The sequence below is a fragment of the Sus scrofa genome, chromosome X (assembly GCF_054392235.1).
Source record: "Sus scrofa isolate SSC_HxYL_T2T_F1_AM1 chromosome X, Sscrofa_HxYL_maternal_Yorkshire_Landrace_v2.0, whole genome shotgun sequence".
Classification (NCBI taxonomy): Eukaryota; Metazoa; Chordata; class Mammalia; order Artiodactyla; family Suidae; genus Sus; species Sus scrofa.
The window spans coordinates 94,575,309-94,593,113 of NC_139401.1; the positions used below are offsets into that span (position 1 = coordinate 94,575,309).

At 41.1% G+C, this 17,805-nt stretch overlaps 1 long non-coding RNA gene across 3 annotated transcripts in view; it reads right to left on the reverse strand.

Annotated features, from left to right (window-relative positions):
* LOC106508237 (uncharacterized) overlaps window positions 1-17,053 on the reverse strand; it is a 39,294-nt gene extending 22,241 nt beyond the window's left edge. For 2 of the 3 annotated variants that reach the window (XR_014834821.1, XR_014834819.1), the window contains exons 1-2: window positions 16,989-17,053; window positions 16,241-16,406 (exon numbers count right to left, since the gene is read on the reverse strand). This is a non-coding gene — a long non-coding RNA (uncharacterized LOC106508237). The remainder of the gene's footprint in view (window positions 1-16,240; window positions 16,407-16,988) is intronic. The other variant, XR_014834820.1, reaches the window with a different exon arrangement.
* Between the last annotated feature and the right edge of the window lie 752 nt (window positions 17,054-17,805).

Sequence of the window (17,805 nt, forward strand, 5' to 3'; positions counted from 1 at the left end):
ATCTTACATTTTGTACAGAAGCATATGAAGGCATCCATACATGCATAAATATACAAATACCCATATAAGAAAGCTTTGGGAGGAGTTCCCGTTGTGGCACAATGGAAACAAATCCAACTAGGAACCATGAGGTTGTGGGTTCGATCCCTGGCCTCGCTCAGTGGGTTAAGGATCCGGCATTGCCGAGAGCTGTGGTGTAGGTTGCAGACGTAGCTCGGATCCCATGTTGCTGTGGTGTAGGTCGGCAACTATAGCTCTGATTAGACCCCTAGCCTGGGAACCTCCATAGGCTGCAGGTGCGGCCCTAAAAAAGACGAAAAAGACAGGGGGGAAAAAAAAAAGAAAGCTTTGGGAAAAATATAATCCAATATAATCCAGATGAAAACATTAGCAGGAATTACCTCTGAGTGCTACGTTTAGGGTGGTGTTATATTATTTCCTTTTCTTTGTTTTATATTTTGACCCATAATAAACACGTATTACTCTTGTAAATACACAAAATAATAAAATCTCTAAGAAAGATAATCTCTGCTCCACCTACAGGAGAGCCATAAATTTCGAACAGGAACATCCCTGAGGCACAGGAAAGGAGAATAAGATGTTGGGGAGGCCATTCCTCAGTGTAACAGGACACAATTCCCCAAATTCCAAGCCATTACTATCGATATTTTAAATTCCTACCTATTTAACTGGGGGGAAAATGTTGTTATATGGTTTGATTTGTTTTGCTGTGCCCTGATGAACAGCGAGGTTGAGGGTATCAGATGAGAGATGTGGGCCTCAGTAGCCACACAGAATTAGTTCAGATATTAGTCTTGTGACTGGCTAACCCTGCCTTCGCTGTGCCCCAGTTCCCTGATGTTTTTGTTGTTGTTTTGGCTGTGCCCGCAGCATGCAGAAGTACCCAGGCCAGGGATAGAACCCAAGCCATAGCAGTGACAATGCGAGATCCTTAACCTACCAGGCCAGTTCCCTTAAGTTTAAAGCTAGGCAACAATAGCTCCTCCTTATAGGATGTGGTGACGATTATAAACAAATACAGGTTTAGCACTTACAACAGTGTGGGGAACTGAGGGAGTCAGTGATGAATATTAACAATTCTTTTTTGTTTCTGAACATTGCTAACAGATCTTTTATTATTTTATTATAGTTGATTTACAGTGTTGTGTCCATTTCTGTTGTACAGCAAAATGACCCAAACATATACATATACATTCTTTTTCTCATGCTATCATTCATCATGGTCTATCCCAAGAGACTGGACCTAGTTCCCTGTTCTGTACAGTAGGACCTCATTGTTTATCCATTCTAAATGTAAGAGTTTGCATCTACCAACCCCAAACTCCTGGTTCATCCCACTCCCTCCCTTTCCCCTTCGGCAACCATAAGTCTGTTCTCCATGTCCGTGACTCTTTTTCTGCTGTACAGTTAGGACCATTTGTGCCATATTTTAGATTCCACACAGAAGTGATATCATATAGTATTTGTCTTTCTCTGACTGACTTCACTCAGTATGAGAATCTCCAAGACCATTCATGCTGCTGAAGATGGCATTATTTCATCCTTTTTATGGCTGAGTAATTAAATATTAACAATTCTTTTCATTATTATCATACCTAAATGGATCATTAGAAATTATAGGATCATTTTAATTATGTGAGCTTTATATTTATTATATTGATTGGCTTGAATTGACCTTCAAAATACAGTTTGTCAGAGTTCCTCCATGGTGTGGTGGGTTAAGGCTCCAGTGTTGTCACTGCAGCGGCTTGGGTCACTGTTGTGGTGCTGGTTTGATCCCTGGCCCAGGAACTTTCACATGCTGTGGGCGCAACCAAACCAAACCAAACCAAACAAAAACAACTAGTGTTTGTCATAAAAAAGTAGATTAAGAAACTGGAAGTAGTTTATATCACTGCTATTCTTAAAAATGCATAGTTATACTTGCACAATACAATTTTGGAAGAAAAAATAGAGTTAAATGTTGACAGTTCTTATCCGTGGCAAATAGACTTTTAATGATTTTTTTTTCCTTCTGTGCATTTTCTATCCACTTTTATCTATAACAAAAGTGTCTTAGTTTTGGAAGAACAAAAATAGTAAGAATAAATAAATATCCTCAGCCCTTCACATAGAAAAGTACGTCATTGTCAAAATGGGGAATCCCTAAGCCACAGGCATTAGGTAATGGGTGGTTTCAGAACTAATTTATGAATCTACCACATCTACCAGCTGGGCAGCATCAAGAAAATTAGAGAGATGCCTAGAGGAATGGCAAGCATGTCTCTCAAATAAACCTTACATTCAGCAGTCAGACATCTCCATTTCCCAGGAGTTTGGTGAAGGTCATGAGACGAAAGTAGTTTCACAACATGGTTTTTTCTACACGTTCCCAATTAAACAGCAAGGCATGGATTTAACTACCCACTTAGCCAAGATGTGAATTCCACAGGGGAGGGAAAGGGTGACAGTCTGCATGAGATCACTTAGCAGTCACCTGACCACCCCCCATCCCCGACACACACACACACACACACACACACACACACACACACACACACACACACACAGCATGGAGAGGGGAGAATGCTTAAACATCAGGATTTGGTGCAAAAGTTCAATCACAGGATCATTCAGACAAAGTCACCACGAACCATCAACATGTCTGGAGATGTCTAGGGAAAAGGAGAACAACTTTAAAATACCTTCCTTATGCAATTAAAAATAATAAAAGGAAAATACACATAAGCCCAGCATTTGCAATATAAAATCGGCTCAAGTTCAAAATGGGGTATGTGCTCAAACCAAAGGAAGGACCTGGGGCTTAGTATGAACACAGGAAAACTAAACTCCCAGCAATCATGTCTTCCTTCACCTGTCTGGTCCAGATTAGGTTCTGGATATACAGGCCTAGATGAGCAATGGTGTGAATGAAAGACAGAAATTTAGGCCTGGGCAAAGGTGAAAAAGTTTCATATTCAGGAGACCCTGAGGCATTGTTTAGAGCTAGCTGGGGCTTGGCAGCTCTAAGACTTGGACACAGCAGATCCAAAGTGACTACAAATTGTATCTGCTGATTCCGTTAGTGCCTCCCACAGTACAGAAACTGAGAAAACTAACGTGTCCGTTTTAAAAGTTCTGAAAGAGTATATATATTTATGGCATAACATTAATATATACATTTCCTGGAGTTCCTGACGTGGCTCAGTGGTTAACAAATCCGACTAGGATCCATGAGGATGCGGGTTCGATTCCTGGCCTTGCTCAGTGGGTTAAGGATCCGAGGTTGCTGTGAGCTGTGGTGTAGGTCACAGATGTGGCTCGGATCCCACATTGCTATGGCTGTACTATAGGCCAGCGGCTACAGCTCTGATTCGACCACTAGTCTGGGAACTTCCATATGCCATGGGTGCAGCCCTAAAACAGCAAAAATAAATAAATAAATAAATAAATAAATAAATAAATAAGTAAAACATATACATTTCCTTTTAGCTCCTTCAAATCCAAATGATCTCTATGAGCTGTCCATATTTAAGGCATCTCTTTTGTTGGGAGAAAACACAGGAGACAGCACACCTATATTTGTTGGAAGTTTGACAGTATTACAGATCAGATACCTTCTATTGCTTTGCTCATTTCTCCCCACAGCAGACCTGTCAGGTAGACATCAATGTGCCATTCAACAGATGGCCCACTATAGAGTCACACACATCTATTTCGAGGCATCTTTCTTCATTTTTCATGGGTTATTTTTTCCCAATGAAAAGATAATTTTTAGAAATAGTAATAAAAAGTTTCCTGGGAGTTCCCATTGTGGTGCAGCAGAAATGAATACAACTAGCATCCATGAGATTGCAGGTTTGATCCCTGGCCTTGCTCAGTGGGTTAAGGATCTGGCATAGCCATGAGCTGCAGTGTAGGTCACAGATGCAGTTCAGATCCCATGTTGCTGTGACCGTGGTGTAGACTGGCAGCTACAGCTCCAATTCGACCCAAGCCTGGGAACTTCCATATGCTGTGAGTGTGGCCCTAAAAAGAGCCCCCCTGCCCCCACCAAAAAAAGAATGAAAGAAAGAAATAGTAACAAAAACTTTCCTTTAAAGTAGATTACAAAAATTAACTGTTGACAAGGGGGGCAGACACCAGAAGTAAGAGAGGCTACAACTCTAGTATCTGTAAAAAGGTCACTACACCAAAAACCTGTAAAAATGAAAAGACGGAGAACTATAACTCAGAGGAGGGAGAAAGGAAAAACCCCAGAAAATCAGCTAAGCGATGAGATTCTTAGCCTCCAGGAAAAAGACTTTTTAGATTGTTGATGCTGAAGATGATGCAAGACATTGGAAAGAAACTGGAGGCAAAAATGGGTAACTTACAGGAAACACTGACCAAAGAGATTCAAGATATAAAACTTAAACAAGAAGAGATGCAAAATACAATAACTGAAATAAAAAACTCACTAGAAGCAGCTAACAGCAGAATACAGGAGGCAGAAGAACAAATAAGTGAGGTGGAGGACAGATGAGTATAAATTACGGATGTGGAACAGAAAAGAGAAAGAAGATCGAAAACAAATGAAGAGAGTCTCAGACAACTCTGGAACAAAGTGAAAGGCACCAACATCCGTATTATAGGGGTGCCAGAAGGAGAAGAGAGAGAGAAGGGGACAGAAAACATATTCCAAGAGATAATAGCCGAAAACTTCCCTAACATGGGAAAGGAACCACTCACTCAAATCCAGCAAGCACAACGAGTACCATATAAAATAAACCCAAGGAGGAACACCCCGAGACACATATTAATCCAACTGACCAAAATGAAAGACAAAGAGAACATCTTGAAAGCAGCTAGGGAAAAGAAACAAGTAACATACAAGGGAACCCCAATAAGGTTATTGGCAGATTTCTCAGCAGAAACTCTGCAGTCCAGAAGGGAGTGACATGATATACTTAATGTGATGAAAGGAAAAAACCTCCAAGATTACTTTACCCAGCAAGGCTCTCATTCAGATTTGAAGGAAAAATCAAAACCTTCACAGATAAGCAAAAGTTGAGAGAATTCAGCAACACTAAACCAGCCTTACAACAAATACTAAAGGAACTTCTCTAGGCAGAAAAGAAAACACAGCAACAGGAAAGAAAAATTCCACAAATGACAAGGCTCACCAGTAAAGGTATATATACAGTAAAGATATGAAATCATCCATGCACAATTATGCCACCAAAATCAGAAATCATGAGAAGAGGTGGGTACAAATGCAGGACACTGGAGATGAACTTGCAATTAAGGGAACAACTTAAAACAATCTCATATACATATAGACTCATATCAAAACTTCAGAATAACTGCAAACCAAAAGTCTACAATTGATACACAAACAAGGAATCTCTGGAGAAGTATATCTCATAGTAAATAAGTGCATAATCCACCATGAAGGGGGTCATTTGGCATCATTCTTGGAATGCTGAAGTCTTCTTAGACCTGATTCTGACTTCCTCTCCATCAAAGAATTTATGATAATTATAATTAAATAATGAAACTATACAATTAAATAATATAGTTCTACAATTATATTATTAATAACCATTTCTCTCCATGGTACAATGTAAGGTCTATAATGTCTTGTTTATCACATCACCTAGAATGGTGTGATGCCTATATTGAAGAATCAAAAAAAAAAATTAACTGTTGTGTGATCCTAGAGCTCTTTGAAGGATTCATGTGTATAAAAAGGATGCAAGGACATAGACATAATTTCACTTTCCACTTACTCCTACAACTCATTTATTTAATAAATGTGAATTAGATGCCTACTGTGTACCAGGAACTGTCAGTCCAATTCCACATCTGTATCCCACACCTTCCCTCTCCTGATTTGTAGATGTGGGTACCTGGAGACATACATCCATAGGCAGCAGGATGGATGTTAGTGCCATCCCATGAGGTGGTAAGGTATGGCTGCAAAGGGGCTCCATTCTAAACAAGTTTAGTCCAAGCTTCACCCCGAGTCCTGGAAACCTGGCATCTGAACAGGAAATGATGTGGCTGAGGTGGAAGGGGTTGTACTTGGGAAACTGAGGCAACATGTAACCCACACCTCTGTCCTCTTGCACAGCTCTATGAGGCTACTACTTTCTCCTGAGGGGACTTCCCTTCCAGAAGGACAGTGACCACTGAGGTAATAACACTTGTGTGGTTTCAGTCTTGGTTCTCCCCTGGGAATGAACTAGAGGGTTACTTTCCCTTAGTTCTTGGCCAGGTCCTGTGATAGATTTCAGATCTGATTTTGCACTTGTCTTATCCCTAGGTGGGTGGTCCCCCCCCAATTTAGTCATCTGAGGGGGTCCATCAGAGATGACAGGGAATTTCTACTTCACTTAAGTTATGGAGGCCTGGACCCAGATCCACAGGAAACAGCAAGTATGGAGACTGAGTACTCAAAGACAAGCCCAGACTGGGACCCTGATCTGAACATCTAAGTCTCCTGATGGTTTTCAAAGATTCCTTGCAAGATAAGACCTCCGCTCAGGCTTCCTCTTATGCCTGACACCCCGCATGCTCATCTCTCTCTCTTCCCTCTCCTGTCCACAGAAGTACACCCCCAGTGAAGTTCCTCTATAACCTGCTGGTGAGAAATTGTTTCCAACTATGACTAAAAATCCAAAAGTAATTAGGGAAAAGATTATTTATTATTTTTTTTCTTTTTAGGGCTCCACCTGCAGCATATGGAAGTTCCCAGGCTAGGAGTCGAATCAGAGCTGAAGCTGCTGGCCTACACCACAGCAACACAGGATCAAAGCTGTATCTGTGACCCACACCACAGCTTGCATCAATGAGATCCTTAACCCACTGAGTGAGGACAGGGATTGAACTTGCATCTTCATGGATACTAGTTGGGTTCTTAATCTGCTGAGCCACAATGGGAACTCCAGGATACAATTTTAAAAATTGAATTGCAAAAAAAATTACATTGCAAAAGGAAAATATATAAGCATAATAAAATGAAAATTACAATAAATTCATTTGAGTAATAAAAAAATAAAAATAAAAAACAAAAACAAAAAAATGAAAATTACAAATTGGAAACAATATTTATAACTTATGTACAAACAAAGGTTTATATCCCTAAAATGTAGAGAGCTCATGAAAAAGTGAGGAAAGGGGAATCAAAAAACATCAAAAACACTGAGAAAGAAAAAGGGGCAGTAGATACTAACAGGTATTTCACCAAAACAAAAAAAAGGTCCTTAAACATGTAAACTGGTTCAATCTAACCCATGATAAGAGACACGAAGAAAAAAAAAATAATAACTACCACTTCTCACTAAATGGTAAGTGAGGAAACAGGCTTCCCAGGCAGTGCAGGAGTTCTGTGAAATGGGCCAATCCCTGTGGATGGGGTTTGATGCTATCTAGTAAAATTATTAGTAAAATATATTTCCCCTTAGAACCAGTATTCACTCTTCTAAGTAACTACCCCAAAGAAACAATGCAAAAGATAAAAATGCATAAGCACAAGGTCAGTCCTTACAGAAAAATTCATAACAGCAGAAGATTAGAAACAAGACAGAGTCCACCACCAACAGGGAGCTGGATGATAACCTATGGTCTATTTACATCTTAGCAGACTATGTAGCTACAGAGTCAATGAGGGCTCCCTCTCTGCAATGTGACTCTGTGGAGTCATCTCCAGGATGTACTGTATAGCGAAAAAAAGGCCAGTGCAGAGAAATGTGTAGAGCTGCTGCTGCCTAATACAGTAGCCACTAGACACACATGGCTATTTAAACTAGTTATAGTAATGAAATTAAAAATTCAGTCCCTTAGTCACAATAGCCAACATTTTAGGTGCTCAACACCCACAGGTAACCTGTGGCTACCATGCTGAACACACAGATACAGGGCATTTTCATTTCTGCAGAAATTTCTATTGCATAACACTGATATAGAATATGCCACCTTTTATTTACGAACAGGTTGAGAAAACTAATATACGTATTATAATTGATGATATGTTTTAAATTGGAAGGTTAAAATGTAAACTGATTAAAAAAAATGGTGACCTATAAGGTGACAGAGGAGCAGCCTGGGATGGAAGATGATACATAGTCTCATTAAACGCATAAGCAGAATTACTGACTTCAGGTAACAACAAGAAACAATGACCAACTCTAGCCAGATTCAATTAAACACACTTTCCACTAAAATGAACCAGCCATCCTTGGAGAAATGGCCAATTCTTATCTGGCTAAGCATAGACTGGAGCAGATAAGTCTGAACCAAACTCATACCAGAACACATGTCAAAGACACAACATCCAACTAAAGTCTGAAGTCAACCCAGACTGTCACGCAGACCAAAAATAGAACAATTTGAACATTAAAAATATTAATGACCTGGAGTTCCCGTCATGGCTCAGTGGTTAAAGAATCCGACTAGGAACCCTGAGGTTGAGGGTTCAATCCCTGGCCTCGCTCAGTGGGTTAAGGATCTGGCGTTGCCGTGAGCTGTGGTGTAGGCTGGCAGCTATAGCTCTGATTCGACGCCTAGCCTGGGTGCAGACCTAAAAAGCAAAAAAAAAAAAAAAAAAATTAATGACTGGAATGGACTTAAACGTCAAACGTCAAACATATGAACACCTAGAGTCTGATGACACTCTAAAAGAAAAAGAAAAAAAAACAAAACCAACTCAATGTTCACCTTCAGAGGGTCCCAGGGAAACAACTCACTATTTTGAAAAGTTGAAATAGTGCAAATGAATTAAGCATTAATCCTCCTCTTTGATGTCATCAACCAGACCTCAGTGTAACCTCACAGTTGAGAAGGGGAAGTTTGTTTTATAGAAGAATGCCAGCTAATAAATGCAAAAGAGTAGTTACCTGGTAGCCAAGTGGGTTTTCATTGCTGTGGCATGGGTTTGATCTCTGGTCCAGGAACCTCCACATGCTATAGGCACGGCCAAAAAAAAAAAAAAAAGAAAAGAAAAGAAGTAACATCACCCTTTGCAATCATTAATGAAATATAGATCTAGGCCATAGCCTTTAAGAGGCTACATAAGCCATGAGTTAAAAGGCAGATGGGACACTTCATAATGGATGGATAGGTGGACCCACTGATCAGCCGCAAGGACATAGGAGGAGAGACAACCAGACATGACCAGGCTCCTGATGAAGGGCTACAGGAAGCACAACAACACATCTCAGGTACTCTTTCCACAAATCTGAATCCCAGCAAGCCTCCATATGTGCAGTAATTACCAGTTTATTTTATTTTACTTATTTTTTGCTTTTTAGGGCTGTACCCACAGCATATGGAGGTTCCCAGGCTAGGGGTCAAATCAGAGCTACACCTGCCGGCCCATGCCACAGCCAGAGCAACGCAGGATTCGAGCTGCATCTGTGACCTACACCATAGCTCACAGCAACACTGGCTCCTTAACCCACCAAGCAAGGCTAGGGATCGAACCTGAAACCTCATGGTTACTAGTTGGAGTCGTTTCCATTGCACCACAATGGGAATTCCATAGTAATTACCAGTTTAAAGGAACTGGCCAGGGGAACAGAACAAACAGAACAATAACGATTCACTCAGCATATTCCAAAATGCATACTTCACTGGGAAAAGATCTAGTTTGTTAAGTAAATCAATGGAGATTTTAAAAAGAGGACAGGAGTTCCCTGGTGGCTCAAGGAGTTAAGCATCTGACATTGTCACTGCTGTGGCTTGAGTCACCACTGTGTCACAGTTTCAATCCTTGGTCCTCAAACATCTGCATGCCATAGGTGCAGCCAAAAAAAAAAAAAAAGGAAAAAAAAAAGAGGAAGACATCTGGATGAAAAGTGACTAAGATTTCAGAGAAATTAAATTTATAACCACCATGACATACCACTACATGCCCATAAGAACAACAAAAATGAAAAAGCTGGGAACTATCAAATTGTCTCACGCATAATAACCATGATGATTATGACTTTTTACATTTTTATAATTATTATCTCCACATTTTCTGTTAAAGAAATATGGTCTGTATATGCACAAATGCCTACTGAAGCATAGTTTCCATCTAATATTACCCAACATGGGCTGACCTAGTTCAACAAATGCCTTTCTTCTTCCTAAGTGCACTAGTTAGCAGTTAGGGCTCTGGAGACAGACCAGGTCTAACACTAGTTCTCCACTTACAAATGGTATGAATTTGCACACTTTGACTTCACCGTATAGTCACTCGATTGCCTCATCTGCAAAACCGCAATTATACAGTACTGACCAGAGAAGTTCACAGCAAAAATATTGCCTTGTGTTTTGGTTTCTACACGGATAAAGTTAGGAATCACATAATGTTTAGAATCCTACTGCAGTGGATAGCAGACTCTCTCTGTACCCTGGGAAAATGAAAGAACCTCTCTGCTCTTCAGTTTCCTCTTCTGTAAGGTAAGGAAAATAATTGTCCTTACTTCATGGGTTGTTGTTTTGAGCATTGAGTTACTGCATGAAAACACAATACCACACAATACCAGTTCAACAAATGCTGGATTTTTCATAAGTACATGGAAGTTCAGATTATTAGAGTAGTGGCTAGGGTCACTGAAGAGGTGCAGGTTCAATCCCCATGCTGTTGCAGTGAGTTCAAGGATCCAGCATTGCCACAGCTGTAGTGTAGGTCGCAGCTGAGGCTCAGATTCAGTCCCTAGCGGGGAATTTCCATATGCTACAGGTGCGGCCAAAAAAAAAAAAAAAAAAAAAAAAAAAAAAAAAAAAAAAAAGCTTGTCATTTGGGACTCAGCTCAAATATCACCTCCTGAGAAAGACCTTCACTGACAACCCCATCTACCACAATCCCTGTCCTGGTCATTTTCTACTCAGTGGCTTTTATTTTGTTGCAACCATTTATTCCCATATAAAATGGCCCCACAAACTGATTTGTTTCCCCGCTTATTGCCAGTTTTCCCAAATTAAAATAAAAGCTCCTGTTTTGCTGACTGTGTCGCATCCCCAGTGACTAGTTCAGTGAGTATTATGGGTTGAATTATGTCACCCCAAAAAAGATAGGTTGGAAGTCTTAACCCTCAGTACCTCGGAAGATAACCTTACTTGGAACTATGGTTGGTTGCAGGTGTAGTTAGTCAAGGAGAGGTCATACTGGAGTAGGGTGGTCCCTAAACCAATGTGACTGGTCCTTATAAGAAGACAGCCAAGTGAAGACAGAAGAACAGTGTTAACACCATGTGACAATGCAGGCAGAGGCTGGAGTTATATAGCGCCAAGCCAAGAAATGTAAAGATGGTCAGCAAACCACTAGAAGCTAAAAAGCAGCACAGATAGATTCCCCAACTGGTTTCAGAAGGAGCATGGAACCTTGATTTCAGACTTCTCGCCTCCAGAAATGTGAGACAATATAGTTCTATTGTTTAAGCCACCCAACTTGCAGTACTTTATCATGGCAACCTGAGGAAATTATTGCACTCCCTCCCCTCTAAAACGCTAAGTATTACTGAAAAGAAAGAATTATTCCCCTTTTGACCTACAGAGACCACATGCAGATATTTAAAGCTGAGTTGCAAGAGAAATTGACACCAAAATTACACATTAAAAGATTTAAAATTTTACCACCACCTTCCTGCAAATCCACAGCAGTACTTTTCAAAATTGGATGAAACCACAACCAACAGAAGACATGAAGCAACATGTACACACCTCCCAGTCCATCTCTCTATTTTAGATACAGCAAACCTAGGTAAGCCCAGGACTCTGATGTTTCTTCCCCCCCCACCCACTTTTTTAGGGCCCCACATGCAGCATATGGAAGTTCCCAGGCTAGGGGCTGAATCAGGGCTGCAGCGGCCAGCCTACACTATAGCCACAGCAACGCCAGATTCAACCACATCTGTGAACTGTGCTGCCATTTGCAGCAATGCCAGATCCTTAACCCACTGAGTGAGGCCAGGGATCAGACCCGCAGCCTCATGGACACTATGTTGGTTTCTTAACCGCTGAGCCACAAGGGGAACTCCAGGACTCTGCTGTTTTATCAAGCACCCCTGGACAATTTTGATGAAGTGGTCCATGGACCACACTTGGAAAAATCCTGACCTAAACATTTGATGTTTGCATACTATTAATTAAATGTCTAAAATGCAGAGGTCTCTGATAGCTGGGGTATGTCTATTAATATAATTACTGGAAGGTGCTGTGGCCTTTCCCTCCCACTGACAACCACTGATTGCTTTCCTACATGGGATCACAATTAAGCACCTTTGAACTTTATTTACAACACCAGCTCCTCGTGACTCTCCAGGAGACTTCCCCTAAGACTCCAACTATAACTCTTTCCTGAGTCTCCAGCCTGTCAGATTCCCCCATCAACTCCACAAACTAATGAGTCAATTCCTTAAAATAAATATCTATCTATAAACATGCTATTAGTTCTCTTTTTTTTTTTTTTCTTTTTACAGCCGCACCCAAGGAATATGGAAGTTCCCAGGCTAGGGGTCAAATTGGAGCTGCAGCTGCAGGCCTACACCAGAGCCATGACAATGCCAGATTTGAGCCACATCTGCGACCTATACTGCAGCTCGCAGAAACACTGGATCCTTAACCCACTAAGCAAGGCCAGGGATTGAACCCGAGTCCTCCCAGATATTAAGTCAGGTCCTGAACCTCTGACCACAATGGGAACTTGTGGTTCTCTTTTTCTAAAGAACCCTGACTAATATAGGTGTTAAGAATCAAGTATCTTTTCCATAGTGTAACCAGTGCTTTCAATCAGAAAGATTCCCCAGCAACATTTGGCTACCGACATTTCAGCGAAAAATGTAATACAGAAATTTCAATAAAAATATTACCATGATAATAGCATTAAAAAGTATGAACTAGGAGTTCTCTTCTGGCGCAGTGAGTTAAGGATCCGATGTTATCACTTCTGTGGCTTGGGCTGCTGCTGTGGCGTGGGTTCCATCCCTGGCCCAGGAACTTCCACATGCCACGGGCATGGCCAGAAGAAAAAAGAGATATAGAGATAATCTATGTTGCACATCTATGTCCGTAAATGTTCAAGGTCTAACTTCTGAATACCGCAAAACAGTGCTGAGAAAAATTAAAGCAGGCCTATATAAATGGAGGGATGGATCATCCTACTGGGTCAGAAGACTCAGTACTATTGTTAAGATGTCTATTCCCCCCAAAATGATCTATAGATTGAGTCCATGCAATCCCAATAAAAATCCTACTGTACATATTTTTAAAAATAAATCTACAGGATTATTCTAAAAGTCATGTGAAAATACAAAGAGCCTAGTCTATGAAAAACAACTATGAAAAAAAAGAACAGGAGCTCCCGTTGTGGCTCAGCAGGTTACAAACCCGACTAGTATCCATGAGGACTGGGGTTCGATCCCTGGCCTCGATCAGTGGGTTAAGGATCCAGTGTTGCTGCAAGCTTCTGCGTAGGTTGCAGATGCAGCTTGGATCTGATGTTAACATGGGTGTGGTGTAAGCTGCAGCTCCCATTCAATGCCTAACCTAGGGACTTTCATATGCCATAGGTGCGGCCCCAAAAAAGCAAAGAAAAAAAAAACCAAAGTTGAAGGATAAGCACTATGTTATTTCAAGACTCATAAATCCACAGCAATCAAGGCAGTTTAGAATTGGGATGAAGGCAGATATGCATATCTCAAAGGAACAAAATCAAAAGTCCAGAAATAGACCCATGCATATATGGACAACTGATTTTCAATAAAGCTACAAAGGCAATTCAATGGAGAAAGGAGGCTTTTCAACAAATGGTACTGAGACAAGTGGTACTGAGACAAGTGGATCTTCATATGCCCAAACTAAACTATGATAATGCACCACCTGTAAATGTTAACGCAAAAAGAATCACTGATGTAAATATAAAGGCTAAAACTATATTTTAAGTTCTAAAAAATAAAAATTCTAGAAATGTTACAGTAGAAAAATCCTTTTGACTTTAGGTTAGGTGAAGACTTCTTAGATATGACATTAAAAGCAAAAGCAAAATCATAAATGAAAAAATTCATGCAGTAAATTTCCACAAAATTAAAATTTCTGTTCTTCCAGAAACACTGCTGAGAGAATTAAAAGATAAGCCACTGGAGTTCCCGCTGTGGTGCAATGGGATCAATGGTGTCTTGGAAGCACTGGGACGGCAGGTTAAATCCCCAGCAGGGCATAGTGGGTTAAGGATCAGCATTGCCATAGCACTGGCTTAGGTCACAGCTGCCACTTGGATCTTATCCCTTCCTGGGAACTCCATATGCCTTGGGGCTGCCAAAAAAGAAAAAAATAAAAGATAAGCCACTGAATGATTGAGAGAAAATATTTGCAATTCATGTATCTGCTGTCCAGAATTTAAAATCTCACAATGGTCAATAAGAGGGAAAGAGAGACTCCAATAAATAAGTAGACAAAAGATTTGCACAGATACTTTACCTCAGATACACAGATGTCAAATAAGCACATGAAAAGATGCTCAACACTAGTCATTAGGAAATATAATTGAGCATTATAAGACTACCTCTTTCCGAAAAAGTCCAAAATTAGAAAGACTGACCATACCAAGTATTGGCAAGGTTGTGGAAGACAGAACTCGCATATTTCATACATTGCTGGGGGCAATAAAAAAAATGATGTGACTACTTAGGAAAAAAGTTTTGCAGTTTCTCACAAAGTCAACCTTACAACTATCTTATGAACCCATCATTGTTCTTCTAGGTATTTACTTAGAGAAATCACATGACCAAGCAAAGAATTATATACAAATGTTCACAGAAAGTTCATTTACAAAAGCCCCAAATTGGAAACAACTCAAATATCTATTAACAGGTGAATGGATAGAACAAACTATGGCATATCCACATAATAGAATATTTCTACATCACAGGAAAGGAAAACTAATCTATGGTGACAAAAGATCAGTGGTTGTGTAGGAACGAGGTAGGGTGAAGTGAAGAGGCAGGAGAGAGCTAGGTGGGAAGATTACTAAGGGGCATGAGAAAGATTTTCGAGGTGATGGATATGTTCATTATATTGACTATAGTACTGGATTCACAGGTGCATACATATATCGCCTTAGCATATATTTTAAACATGCACAGTATATTGTATATCAACCACACTTCAATAAAAAATTTGAAATATATTTATATATTCATAAACCTCTGATACAATTAATCAGGTGAAAAATTCTTACAATTATGCTCTTGTAATATTAACTGTGTCTTATCAAATTGGTCCATGCTACATATAAACAAAATAACCATTTGCAATAAAATATACCCAAATATTTAGGGAAAGTTGATGTCCATTTCCTTCTGAAGTACAGAAATAAAAATATTATACCCCAGGAAAATCATAATGATATTTAAGACAGAACTCGCATGGTTATTTCAGGGAATGTACCTGAGTGTCATTATTTGGGAGAAGGGTTCTTTTTTTGGCCGCATCCAGGACATGTGGAAACTCCTGGGCCAGGGATCAAACCCATGCTGCAGGAACAAAGCCAAATCCTCAACCCGCTGTGCCACAAGAGAACTCCAACAAATGCTTTTTAAAAAAAATAAGTTCTATCATTGACTTTTTTTTTTTTTCTTTTTAGGGCCGCACCCTCGGCATATGGAGGTTCCCAGGCTAGGGGTCGAATCAGAGCTACAGCTGCTGGCCTACACCACAGCCCCAGCAATGCCAGATCTTGAACCCACTGAGCAAGGCCAGGGATCGAACCCGCAACCTCATGGTTCCTAGTTGGATTCATTTCCGCTGCACCACGACGGGAACTCCTATCATTGACATTTTAAACTAAAACTTGGAAACTGTCTGGTTCTTTTTAAAATACGATTACAAAAGGGGGGGAAAAGCCATAGTCACCAGGGAAGAATCTACATTACAATGTTAAATTATTAGGAAGATCTAACTACTGCATATTTCCACACCCATCTGAGAGAGACAAGGGAATCACTGATTATTATTTATAAGCTGAGAATAATGTGGGTATATTTATTACAAATGAATGTTAAAGACCAACTTCCTTCCCAATTGGACAATCCATTGCTTTTCAGCCAAAAAAAAAAAAAAAGGCTTCTCTCAGATGGGTCGGAAGGGATACTACAAAGCATGGAGCTGCTGATGGAATGACATTCCACCTGCTAAACATCTTAAAAGTATAGTCTGTGAACCTCACAGTAGCTTTTCCACAACATGCTTTTGTTCAGATCTGTGAACTCACTTGAACCAGGAATCAGATCCCACCAAAGACGTGTGAACCATTGGGGTCTCCTCAGGACCACTGCCCTTGAATCTGGAGTAGAAGCTCCAGCCGCCCTCTGGACACAGACTCTCACAGCCTGCTTCCTTCAGACACTTGATATGAGCTCGGCCACCGGCCTGAGGAGCTGCACAGGGTGGGAGAGATCCAGCAGTCACCATGCTTTACTGGTGTAACTGTGCCCCACACCGTGCTAAGCACTGGGTTAGAGACACTGATACAATTGGATCCTGATCATAACAAGCAGAAGTTACAATGAACTTCTCACCAGGGCCTTTCTCTTCTCCTTTGCTCGTTTGTCCCGTAACAAGAAAGTTAATAAGGAATAAGAAGTGGCCTGAATTCATACAGGCACTCACGACCCCGCAATAACCACAGGGCCACAGGCTTACTCCTGTGTTATCACTGAATGCTCTCAGCGACCCTGTGGGTTCAGCACTCTTATCCCCATTGTACAGAGGGGGGACGCTGAGGCTCAGAGAGGGGACCTGTCTCACCCGCCGCGCCCCTGCCTCTAGAAGGAAAGTGGCTCCAGCGCAGGACACCGCACTCACTGGGGCCAGGCGGGACCCCAATAGCTCTACCGTCGAGACAGCCCGGGCATCGAGCCCCAAAGCGGGAAAGAGGCGACTTGAACGTAGACCCCTTTGTCTCCCCACACCCCAGGGAGGCCCAGCCCCCACCGTGGGTACCCACTCTTCCAACTCACTCCCGAACCCCTGAAGGCAAAACCTGTTCTCTTAGCCAGGCCGCTTCGGTCTCCATTAAAAAGTCGTGACGGTCGCCTTACTGACGTCACGTTTCTACGGTAACTGCTAGACGCAGGTCCTCATTCACGGTAACTCAGCACACTTCTTCACACCCACACCCACCCCCCACCTCCATCTTTAGCTTAACGCAAAACACCTTAGCTGTTCAGGCTGCCGTTTGAGAAAACATACTAATTAGAGGCAAGAGCCTGGGATCCTGAGAACTGGTGAAAATCTGTCCAATGTAGAGGGACGAAACATGTGCCTTTCTTCAGGAATTGTGTTTGCTTTAAAGAGACAGTAGGGGCGTATTATCAGTACACAGAGACCCAGGGAAGTATCCTAGGATTCTCGAAAATAAGCTAACCCTCCCTCTGAAGGTGAACGTGTAATATCACAGGCCATGTCAAGCAATTAGCCATCTGTGGCAGAGAAATAAAATACTCTCTGTAGTCGTGTCACTGAATGATCTAGCTACATATACCATAATGTCAATTTAAGAAATCTGTTATTTCAGGGAGGCAAACCTAAAATATCACACCATTTAGCAGGAAAAAGCCTAAGTCAATTGAACCATACATTGATTTTTCCTGGGGAATTCTTAGCCTCCATTCTCATATTTTCTTCCATGTGGAGGGACATCCAGGACCAAACCCATGTAACTCCCTATACACTCGCTCCTCTAGAGCATCACTTAACTGATGAGTGAGGCTGGAAGAACGAACAGGTTGCACAGCCCAGGGTCTCTCTGTCCAAAGTTCTGGAAGCAAGCTGTCC